At 45.0% G+C, this 11,501-nt stretch overlaps 1 protein-coding gene across 1 annotated transcript in view; it reads left to right on the forward strand.

Moving 5' to 3' along the window:
- The window catches only part of nxnl1 (nucleoredoxin like 1), a 73,170-nt gene that overhangs the window by 48,490 nt on the left and 13,179 nt on the right, over window positions 1–11,501 (forward strand). The window contains exon 3 of the mRNA XM_043694708.1: window positions 7,076–7,280. The gene's annotated coding sequence lies outside the window, so the exon portion shown is untranslated. The remainder of the gene's footprint in view (window positions 1–7,075; window positions 7,281–11,501) is intronic.

The raw sequence follows: 11,501 nt of genomic DNA on the forward strand, positions 1-11,501 counted from the left end.
TTGCACCTGTCTCCTCTCCGCCTTCCTCATCGTCTGCTCTCTTCTGCTCTCTTCTGTCATGATTGGTGTAATAACATCGCTGAAGGTCTTGTCCAGAAAGATCTCGTTCTCTCGGATGAGCCTAAGGTCTTCGAGTTCTTTCGTCAGCACTGCAATATGCTCGGTCAATTGCTGAATGTGCACACATTTTCCACACATATACGAGCCAGACACACCAGAGTCGTTGACCTCCCACATCAAGCACGTAGCACACTGAACCAGCTGGGTAGTCATGTCTTCACCCTCTTCAACTGTGGTGTATGGTACTGGTTGCCCTTGCACTATCGTGGAATTGCTTCCTGACCAATATGCAAGGTGGCCTTGGCTGCTCTGATAGTCCCTAGACTTCACTCAGACAGCCATTTTCTAAGTGAAAAATGTTGAGCCAATCTAGATTAATCTTTCTCAATCAATTTCACCCCATCAAGCCTGGACCTGAGCCTTTTACTAAATTCAGTGGGAACTGAACCAGCTGCTTCTCATAAGAGACCAGAACTGAAGTTGTACCCTTAATCTGTAATGGTTCCCTGGGATAGGTTTTCAGTCTAGCCAAGGTCTTGTGCAAACTTAAGGGTTGGAGTACAGAGTGAATTTTGTTAAAGACTGGTTCTGCGATTACTGAAACGGCTGCGAGAGTATTGAACTCCATCAGAACCAGGTGACCACTTAACCAGGTGGTTTATTTTGATTTGTTCTGATTTGGACATTGCTAAGCAATTTTATTTTCCAAACCAGCTGCAGGTGGACTTCCTAAGGTTTGCATCTCCTGGATTGAGTTCTCTTACTCAATTCGGTCTGATGGGACTTTTTTGCTGAATCAAGACCATATATGGGCGGCATGGTGGCCCAGTGGTTAGCACTGCTGCCTCACAGCGCCAGAGACCGGGGTTCAATTCCCGCCTCAGGCGACTGACTGTGTGGAGTTTGCACATTCTCCCCGTGTCTGCGTGGGTTTCCTCCGGGTGCTCCGGTTTCCTCCCACAGTCCAAAGATGTGCAGGTCAGGTGAATTGGCCATACTAAATTGCCCGTAGTGTTAGGTAAGGGGTAAATGTAGGGGTATGGGTGGGTTGCGCTTCGGCGGGTCGGTGTGGACTTGTTGGGCCGAAGGGCATTTTTCCACACTGTAATGTAATCTAATCTAATCTAATATACCAGCAGCAACTACAATGGCTTACCAGCTCAGATCCTGAAGAAAACATAACCCATTTGGCCGAGGCTTGGCTTTGTTTTAGGGCTTTGCTGTGGACTGACCTAGAGTCTTTCTGTTTAGGACATGTCCTGAGTGACACTATGCAATTGCCTTCCCCCAAGCTCAATTGGACTGCTGATGGTGTCCACTTCCATTTGAATACTCTGCAACTCATTTGCTCCACTTGCTGCTTTTTCCAATGATAAAGTCAGTTTGTTCCTGTTTGAAGTCCAGTTGGGCTTCAGCTTTTGCATGGTTACATCATTAACCCAACATACCAAATGGTATCTTCGCATCTCATTAAGTGTTAAACCAAAGTCACATGCCTCTACTAGTCATCTTAACTCATTAAAAATTCCAAAACAGATTCCCCTGGTTCTTGAATTGCCAAGTAAAACAGATAGCATCTCAGAATTAGAGGAGGTTTGGGGTCATAATATTTCTTGACTAAATTTGTCCCCCAATTCTTGGAAAGTTAGGCCCCTAATAACCAAAAAAGCTGCAGATCAACAAGCTGTCAGGAAAATTACTCGTTGCTTTTCATCTGCCCCAATGTCATTTGCCCGGAAAAATAATGTATTCTTTCTACATACCGGGCCCAGTCTTCTACGGCAGGATTGAACTAGTCAAGTTTCCCAAATAAGGGCATGATGCCTAAAATGGATAGGGGCGGCATGGTGGTTCAGTGGTTAGCACTGCTGCCTCACCGCACCAGGGTCCCAGGTTCGATTCCAGCCTTGGGCGACTGTCTGTGTGGAGTTTGCACATTCTCCCCGTGTCTGCGTGGGTTTCCTCTGGGTGCTCCGGTTTCCTCCCACAGTCCAAAGATGTGCAGGTCAGGTGAATTGGCCATGCTAAATTGCCCATAGCGTTAGGTGAAGGGTGAAATGTAGGGGAATGGGTCTGGGTGAACCCGCTTCGGTGGGTCAGTGTGGACTTGTTGGGCTGAAGGGCCTGTTTCCACACTGTAAGTAATCTACTCTAATCTAAATTGCCCATAGGTTAGGTGCGTCAGAGCTCAGAGGGAAAAGGGTCTGGGTGGGTTACTCTTCAGAGGGTTGGTGTGGATTTGTTGGGCCGAAGGGCCTGTTTCCACACTGTAGGTAATCTAATCTAATCTAACTCAAAGATGACTTGTGAGCAAATTTATTCTGGAGAGTGCTTTTCTCTTATTGCCATTGAAATAACTCCACAGAGGCCGATATCCAGTCACCAAGTCAGCCTCTATTTATAACAGTTATTGGAGAGAATATTAACTCATTACAGCTGTGTTCTTAAATTGAGCCATGTATTCACATTTCTGCTCACTGTGCCATTTCAGATGGCTATTATTGCCTTCGGACTCTAATCTGTTCTAATTGATGTGATCATATGCTCCATCCTTTTCTCCAGATCTTTGGCAAAAGCGTTTTTGAAGTGTATTCATTCATAAGATGAGGGTGTTGCTAGCTGGGCCATCCCGAAGCATCCCAGACAAAAACAGAAATTGCTGGAAAATCTTAGCAGCACCTACAGAGAGAAATCAGAGTTAATGTTTCAGGTCCAGTGTCCCTTCCTCCAAACTGATGATAGCTAAGTAATAATTGTTTTTTTTTATATGCAGAAGATAGAGCAGTAATGAGTAAATGATAGGTAACCTACATTAAGGGCATTTTAAGCATGGCCAATTCACCTGACCTGCATATTGTTAAATTGTGGGTGGAAACCGGAGCACCCAGAGGAGACCCACGCAGACATGGGCAGAATTTGCAAACTCCACACAATCGCCCGAGGCTGGAATTGAACCTGGGTCCCTGGCACGATAAGGCAGCAGTGCTAACCACTGAGCCACCGTGCCTCCCTGTATATAAATAGGAAAGTCAGAGATTCTGTTCACTCTGAGAACTGGCTCAGAGGGAGTTGGATCAGTGTGAAGTATTATGCACATGTAAAGAAAGGGTGACTTGGTGATGGAACACCAAAGTTATTTCAGAAAAAATAGACTGACTCCTATTGCCTTTAACCCCCGCATTCATAGTGTAAACATTAATTTTTTCTAGCTGCTATCTGTTCTGAAGAAGGGTCACAACTTGAAATGTTAACTGTATTTCTCTCTCCACAGATAGTGGCAGACTTGCTGAGTTTCTCCAGCATTTACTGTTTTTGTTTGTACCACATTATTCCAAATTACTTGTACCAATTTGGATTGAATAAGGACAAAGTTCTGAGAGAAACTGTTAGCATTTCAGGTCCAATATAACTTTTTATTAGTGAAGAAAGGAGTATAAAAGAGATTAGTTTTATAGTGTGGGGAGGAATAAATAGAACAGAAGGGAAGATCATAGGGCAGCATAGTGGCACTGCTGTCTCACAGCCTCAGGGACCTGGGTTCGGTTCCACCTTTAGGTGACTGGCTGTGTGGGTTTCCTCCGGGTGTTCAGGTTTCCACCCATAGTCTGCTAGTCATCTTAACTCGTCAAAAATTCCAAAACAGATTCCCCTGGTTCTTGAATTGCCGAGTAAAACTGATAGCAGGTTCGATTCCAGCCTTGGGCGACTGTCTGTGTGGAGTTTGCACATTCTCCCCGTGTCTGCGTGGGTTTCCTCCGGGTGCTCCGGTTTCCTCCCACAGTCCAAAGATGTGCAGGTTAGGTGGATTGGCCGAACTAAGTTGCCTATAGTATTTAAGGATGTGCAGGATAGGTGGACTAGCCGTGAGAAATGCAGAATTACAGGGATAGGGTAGGGTGCTGGAGCTGGGTCTGGGTGGGATCCACCCAGAGGTTCCCACCCTCTTCAGAGAGTCAGTGTGGACCTGGTGGGCTGAATGGCCTGTTTCCACACAGTAGAGATTCGGAGTAGATGTTATTAGGAGAATAAAAGGTGAGGGGGAGCACAGTGGCTGAGACCTTAGCACTGCTGCCTCACGATGCCAGGAACCCGGATTTGAATACAGCCTTGGGTGACAGTCTGCGTGGAGTTTACACATTCTCCCCATGTCTATGTGGGTTTCCTCCAGGTGCTCCGGTTTCCTCCCACAGTCCAAAGATGTGCAGGTCAGGTGAATTAGCCATGCTAAATTGCCCATAGTTGTGGTGTAAAATTCCAAGCAGTGGAATGTGGTGAAACGGTTAAAAATTATGTCCCAATACATGTGTGAATCTAACCGGAATGGAGGTGTTGCTTAGTCCCGTGTGAATCTTCTTATCTGTATGTAACCAGAATGGAATGTGTTTTTTAGCCTTGCTCTGCTGTTCACATGAATGTTTATATCTGGAAGGGAGTATATCAGCTGGAAAAGTCTCCAGTTCGGTGAGTCTGCTCCGGGGTTACGTTTAACCGCCGAGCGTGGGTTGTTGGCAACCGCCCTACGAGAACTGACGGCTCCCAGTTTTTGTAACATGTAGAGTGAGTATAAGCCAGACCCGTTGTGCGACGCTGCGGGGAATAAAATGCCCATATTCTAGCAGTCTCGCCTCTTGGTCGTTTGTTCTGTGTCAGACTACTCTCCTACGAACCTGACCTTGAGAATTTTTTAAAACAATAGTATACAGGGATGTGTAGGTTAGGTGCATTAGTCAGGGGAAATGTAGAGTAATAGACTAGGAGAATGGGTCAAGGTGGGTTACTCTTCAGAGGTTCGGTGTGGACCTGTTGGGCCAAATATTCTGTTTCCACACTGTAGGGATCCTATGTTTCTATGAAAAATAAGGGTTCTGAAGAAGTCTCACAACATTAATTGCTTCTCGGGTTAAACCACCATCAGTCGTCTCTCTCTCTAATGGGAGAGCCCTATGTTCCGGTGAGACCTTACCTTCTTTATCCTCAGACGCTGCCACCCGTGCTGAGTTTCTCCAGCACTTTCTGTTTCCATTTCAGATTTTCAGATGACCATGACAGGACAGGCCGCAGGAAGCATCTGCACATATGTCAATGACACCACCAAGCCCCAAGTACTGCAACATCAGCAGTAATGTCCCTCAAGAGGGTCTGGGAGGGAGAGGCAGACATGGCCTCCTGCAGAAGCAACAGAGACACTGGGAGTGTGCATGTGTTTTGGTGGCGGAATGGGCGACATGGTAATTGATAATCTGGATCTTGACACATGGGACAATTTCAAAGCTTGCAGATGAGAATAAACTTGGAAACATTGTTAGTGGTAAGGAGGATAGTGTGGAACTCCAAAAAAAACATTGACAAGTTGGTGCAGTGGGTGAATAGTTGGTGAATAAGATTCAATACAGAGATGTATGAGATGATGCATGTTATAGAACAGAATCATAGAATTCCTACAGTGTGGAAGCAGGCCATTCAGCACATTGAGTCCACAGCAGTTTTCCAAAGAGCATCCAATTCAGACCCATCTAGCCTGTACATCCCTGAACACTACAGTATGGCCAACCCAGCTAACCTGCATATCTTTGCACTGTGGGAGGAAACCAGAGCACCCGGAGGAAACCCACGCAGACACAGGGAGATCGTGCAAACTCCACACAGTCACCAAATCAGAAATTGAACCTGGATCCCCAGCACCATGAGGCAGCAGTGCTAATCACTGAGCCACTGTGCCTCCCTTTTTGAAGGGAGAATATTGAAGTATAAAAGAGGGGTTACAGTTCTAAAGGTGGTGCAGTAGAGACCTGGGTGTATTATCTACACAGATCATTGAAGATGGAGAGAGTAGTAGATAAACCATACAGAGTTCTCAGTTTTATTAATAGGGGCATAGAGTACAAGAGTAAGGAAGTGATATTGGACTAACATAGAACTGCACAGCATAGGGATGGGTCCTTCAGCCCACAATGTTGACACCAAATTAAACTAATCCCTTCTGCCTGCACTTGGGTCCATATCCTCCATTCCTTGCTTATTCACGTGCTTATCTAATCGCCCCTTAAACACTCCTGTCATATCTGCCTCCACCACCACCACTGGTGGCAAGCTCCAGACTCCTACCACTCCCTGTGCAAAAAACTTGACCTCCATGCCTTCATTGAACTTTCCCACTCTCACCTTAAATGCGTGCCTCCTAGTATTAGACATTTCAACTCTGGAGAAAAAGGATTCTGACCATCAACCCCATCTATGCACCTCACAATTTTATGGACTTCCATAAGGTCTCTCCTCCGACTCCGTTGTTCCAGAGAAAACAGCCCAAGTTTTTCCAGCCTTGTATGACCTCAGCTGGATGATTGTGTTCAGTTGCAGGTGCCACATTATAAGAAGGACATGAATGAATTGGAGAGAGTGGGAAAAGAGACTTATTTGAATGGTTTCAGGAGTGAGAAACTCCAGTGATGAGGACAGATTGAAGGAGTTGGGACTGTTCTCCTTGGACAGAAGGCAGTTAAGATGAGAGTTGATAGAGGTTTTCAAAATCACAAAGGAGCTGAATAGGGGGCAGCTGTTCCTGCATTTAAAACATAAAAAAGAAGAGGGCAAACACCAACAGACTTGAAGTAATGTGCAAATGAAACAAGGCTGATATTAAAAAAACCTTTTCACCCAATGAGCAGTTAGGGCCTGGAAATCTGGTGGAGTCAGGTTCTATTGAAACATTCAAGAGGGCATTGGATAGTTACTTGCATCGAAATGATGTCCAGAGATATAGGGAAAAGGCAGGAGATTGGCTCTAGGTAATAGAACCAGTGTGGGCATGATTGGCTGAATGGCCTCTTGTTGCACTGTAACAATTCAGAGATTCTGGGAGTATTGGGGAGTGGGATGGGGGAGTCACACACCAGGGGCCACCTTATGTTTTGCCTGGGAGTGACAGGAATGGTAGGGGGCAGGTTTGGGAGGGTGGAGATAGAGAAGGAAACTACCGAGGGAAAACAAAACCAACTCTTTCTATTCTGACTGGCAGGCGATGTTTTACATCCTGAGGTGTCATCTTTGGATGGGCAGCTGTTTCCCAACGCTTCAGAATGCTTCTGTTCGCTTTCTGCTCTTTGTGAGGTAGCATTCCGGGGATTCTGGATCAGTGGTGCTGGAAGAGCACAGCAATTCAGGCAGCATCCAACGAGCAGCGAAAGGGAATACTGTGCCTTTGCTTTTCCATCAGAATAAAGGTAAGTTCTGGTTGAAAGCAAACAGGAAACTGCATTGTGAGCTGCAAATGCAGTGAACTAGATGGAAAGAAATACAAGGAAATTGCACCTTCACATGGCAAGAGTATTGGGGCTAACAAAAACGGAGACTACTGGACAAACTCAGCAGGTCTGGCAACACCCATGGAGAGAAAGCAGAGTTAACATTTTGAGTCGAGGTAAGTGAGGAGGGAGAAGGTAAAACAGCAAGGGTCAAACCTCCTGTGAACAGACCAACAGGGGGATTAGGTGTTGGGGCAATAATGGAATGGACCATGGAGTTGTAGAGGGAATGGTTCCTTTAGAAGGCTGACAGGGGAGGAGTGGTTTGGGGGTGGATTCACACTGAGGTTTAATTAATTCTGTCATCACATAATGCAAACTTTTCCATCCACTTGACCTTTATAAAACAAAGAATGAAGAACATTTACAGCCCAGGAACAGGCCCTTCAGCCTTCCAAGCCTGAGCTGCTCCAAATCCACTGTCTAAACCTCTCACCCAAATCCTAAGCATCTGTATCCCCCTGCTCCCCACCTACTCATGCACCTGTCCTGATGCACCTTAAATGAATCTACCATGCCTGCCTCTACTACCGCTGTTGGCAACACGTTCCAAACACCCTCTGTGTGAAGTACTTTCCGTGTGTATCCCTTTAAACTTTTCACCTCTCACCTTGAACATGTGACCTCTCGTTATTGAATCCCTGATCCTGGGAAAAAGCTTATCTCTATCCACCCTGTCTATATCTTTCATGATTTTGTAAACTTCAATCAGGTTCACCACTCAATCTCCTTTTTTCTAATGAAAAGAAACCTAACCTACTCAACCTCTCTTCATAGCTAGCACCTTCCATCCCAGGCAACATCCTCATAAACCTTCTCTGCACCCTCTACAAAGCGTCCACATCCTTTTGGTAATGTGGCGACCAGAACTGTACACATTATTCTAAAAGCGGCTGAACTAACGTCTTGTGCAATTTTAACATGACCTGTTAGCTCTTATACTCAATACCCTGTCCGATGAAGGCAAGCATACCAAATGCCTTCTTGATCACTCTATCCACATGTGCAGCCACCTACAGGGTACAATGGACCTGAACTCCCAGATCTCTCTGTTCATCAACTTTTCCCAAGGCTCTTCTGTTTACAGTATAGTTCGCTCTAGAATTAGACTTCCCAAAATGCATTACCTCACATTTGCCTGGATTGAACTCCATCTGCCATTTCTCCACTCAACTCTCCAGTCTATCGATATTTTCCTGTATTCTTTGACAGTCCCCTATGCTTTCTGCTGCGCCACCAATCTTCGTGTCAACTGCAAACTTACTGATCAGACCAACGATGCCCTCTTCCAGATCATTGATGTATATCATCTTCTGTTTATTTCCAGAAGGGAAACATTGAGTGCACCATTTATTTAATTCACCATTATACTTCTTGGTCTATCATTAAACTCACTATTTCGCATTGATAAATTAAATGTAGCAGCTTTGGTTATAAGCCTCACCCCACTAGGTGGCAACTGTGGCTCAACTTGTAGAATGTACGACTGAGTCAGAATCATATGCATTTAAAATAAAACCAGAAATTGATGGAGAAACTCAGCAGGTCAGGCAGCAGCTATGGAGAGAGAAATAGAGTTAGTGTTTTGAGTCTGATATGAATCATGGAACTGGAAAAGTTCCAATGAAGCCATGATGGACTCAAAACATTAAATCTGTTTCTCCCTCTACAGATAGACTCAGACTCATACAGCATGGAAACAGCCCTCCTGGCCCTATTTGTCCGATTGGTCCCATTTGCAAGCATTTGGCCCATATCCCTCTAAACCTTTCCTATCCACATACTTGTCCGAATATGAGTGTACGAATTAGGAACGGATGTAGGCCATTTGGCCCCTCAGAGTGTTGCTGAACAAAGAGACCTTGGAGTGCAGGTTCATAGCTCCTTGAAAGCAGAATCTCAGGTAGAGAGGGTAGTGAAGATAATGTTTGGTATGTTTTCCTTTATCGGTCAGAGCATTGGCTATAGGAGTTGGGAAGGTCATGTTGTGGCTGTATAGAACATTGGTTAGGCCACTTTTGGAATATTGTGTGCCATTCTGGTCTCCCTCCAATAGGAAGCATTTTTTTTTAGATTAGATTGGATTCCCTACCGTGTGGAAACAGGCTCTTTGGTCCAACAAGTCCACACCAACCCTCCGAAGAGTAACCCACCCAAACTCCTTTTCCCTCTGACTCATGCATCTAATTGACAATTTAAGCATGGCCAATTCACCTAACCTGCACATCTTTGGAGTGTGGGAGGAAACCGAGCACCCGGAGGAAACCCACGCAGACACGGGGAGAATGTGCAAACTCCACACAGTCACCCGAGGTTGGAATCCAACCCTGGACCCTGGTGCTGTGAGGCAACAGTGCTAACCACTGAGCCACCGTGCTGCCCCCATGTTGTGAAACTTGAAAGGGTTCAGAAAAGATGCACCAGGATGTTCCCAGGGTAAGAGCATTTGAGCTATAGGGAGAGGCTGAATAGGCTGGGGCTATTTTACCTGGATCATTGAAAGCTAAAGGGTGGCCTTATTGAGGTTTATAAAATCATGAGAGGCATGGATAGGGTAAACAAACAAGGTCTTTTCCTGGGTTGGAGTAATCCAGAAACTGGAGGGGATAGGTTAAATGTGAGCGGGGAAGATTTAGAAGGGACCTAAGGGGCAACTTTTTCACGCAAAGGGTGGGATGTATATGGAATGAATTGCCAGAGGAAGTGGTGGAGACTGGTACACTTGCAACATTTAAAAGGCATCTGGATAAGTACATGAATAGTAAGGGCTTGGCGAGATATGGGCCAAGTGCTGGCAAATGGGACTGGATTAATTTAGGATATCCAGTCAGCATGGATGAGTTGAACCAAAGGCTCTGTTTCTGTGCTCTACATCTCTATGACACTATACAATACTTTCAGACATCCTGGGATTAACATAGAATACAGAACTGTACAGTGCAGGAACAGGCCCTTCAGCCTATGATGCTGTGTTGAACGTGAAGCCAAATTAAACTAATCTCTTCTGTCTGCCCTTGGTCCATATACCTCCATTCCTTGCATAATCATGTGCTTATCTAAAAGCCTCTTAATCATCCCTGTTGTATCTGCTGGTTGTGACAAATGCTACAGAAGCACAAATTCCTCCCTTCAGATTGAAACTGTTTAAAATGGCAACTTACCCTTCTAATGGCTTTTCCAATTTGGACGTGTTCGGATTTTCCTTAATTCGCTCACAGGATCTGGGCATGGCTGGCTGGGCCAGTATTTGTTGTCCATCCCCAGTTGCAGGCACTGTTGAGCTGCCTTCTTGAACTACTGCATTCTGCTGATTATCTTCTCGATGCTAATTCAGCAAATTGCACTCAATCACCTGTTAAGGACCAGACCAAACCCTTCAAAACATTCAGAAGGTAGTCTAGACTCTAACCTTTCCTTATTTTAAAGGTAAATGTAAGGTGTTACATTCGATTGGTCAAACGATCAGATATAAAGCAAAACACACTTTGTTCATAAATTAGAGTGAAAACACAACAAAAGAAGGAAGGAATTAGAATATCAACCCAAAACTTAACAGAACAAAAGATACAGTACTATTACTATTAATTTTTCCAACATAGTAACATCCCATAATCACACCACTTGGCATGAGGCAAATTCAGAAATTAGATTAAAAAAAAAAGAAATTGCTGGAAAAGTTCAGCATCTGTGGAGAGAAATCAGAGTTAATGTTTTGGGTCGAGTGACCTTTTGTTTAAAGCAGAGTGGTTTAACCAGCTGCATCATTCCTGGAATATCCACTATACACTGCCAAAAAAAGGTTAGGGTCTGAGCCACCTTTTAAAATGTTTTGAGGGACTCTGGCTTGGTCCGTAACACTAAAAATCCCAGTTCTGCAAGAGCTTGACCACACCCATTCAGGTAAAAACAATGACTGCAGATGCTGGAAACCAGATTCTGGATTAGAGTGGTGCTGGAAAAGCACAGCAGTTCAGGCAGCATCCGAGGAGCAGGAAATTCGACGTTTCGAGCAAAAGCCTTTCATCAGGAATAGAGGCAGAGAGCCTGAAGGGTGGAGAGATAAATCAGAGGAGGGTGGGGGTGGGGAGAAAGTAGCAGAGAGTACAATAGGTGAATGGGGGTGGGAATGGAGGTGATAGG

This window comes from Chiloscyllium plagiosum, chromosome 8 (genome assembly GCF_004010195.1).
Source record: "Chiloscyllium plagiosum isolate BGI_BamShark_2017 chromosome 8, ASM401019v2, whole genome shotgun sequence".
Taxonomy (NCBI): domain Eukaryota; kingdom Metazoa; phylum Chordata; class Chondrichthyes; order Orectolobiformes; family Hemiscylliidae; genus Chiloscyllium; species Chiloscyllium plagiosum.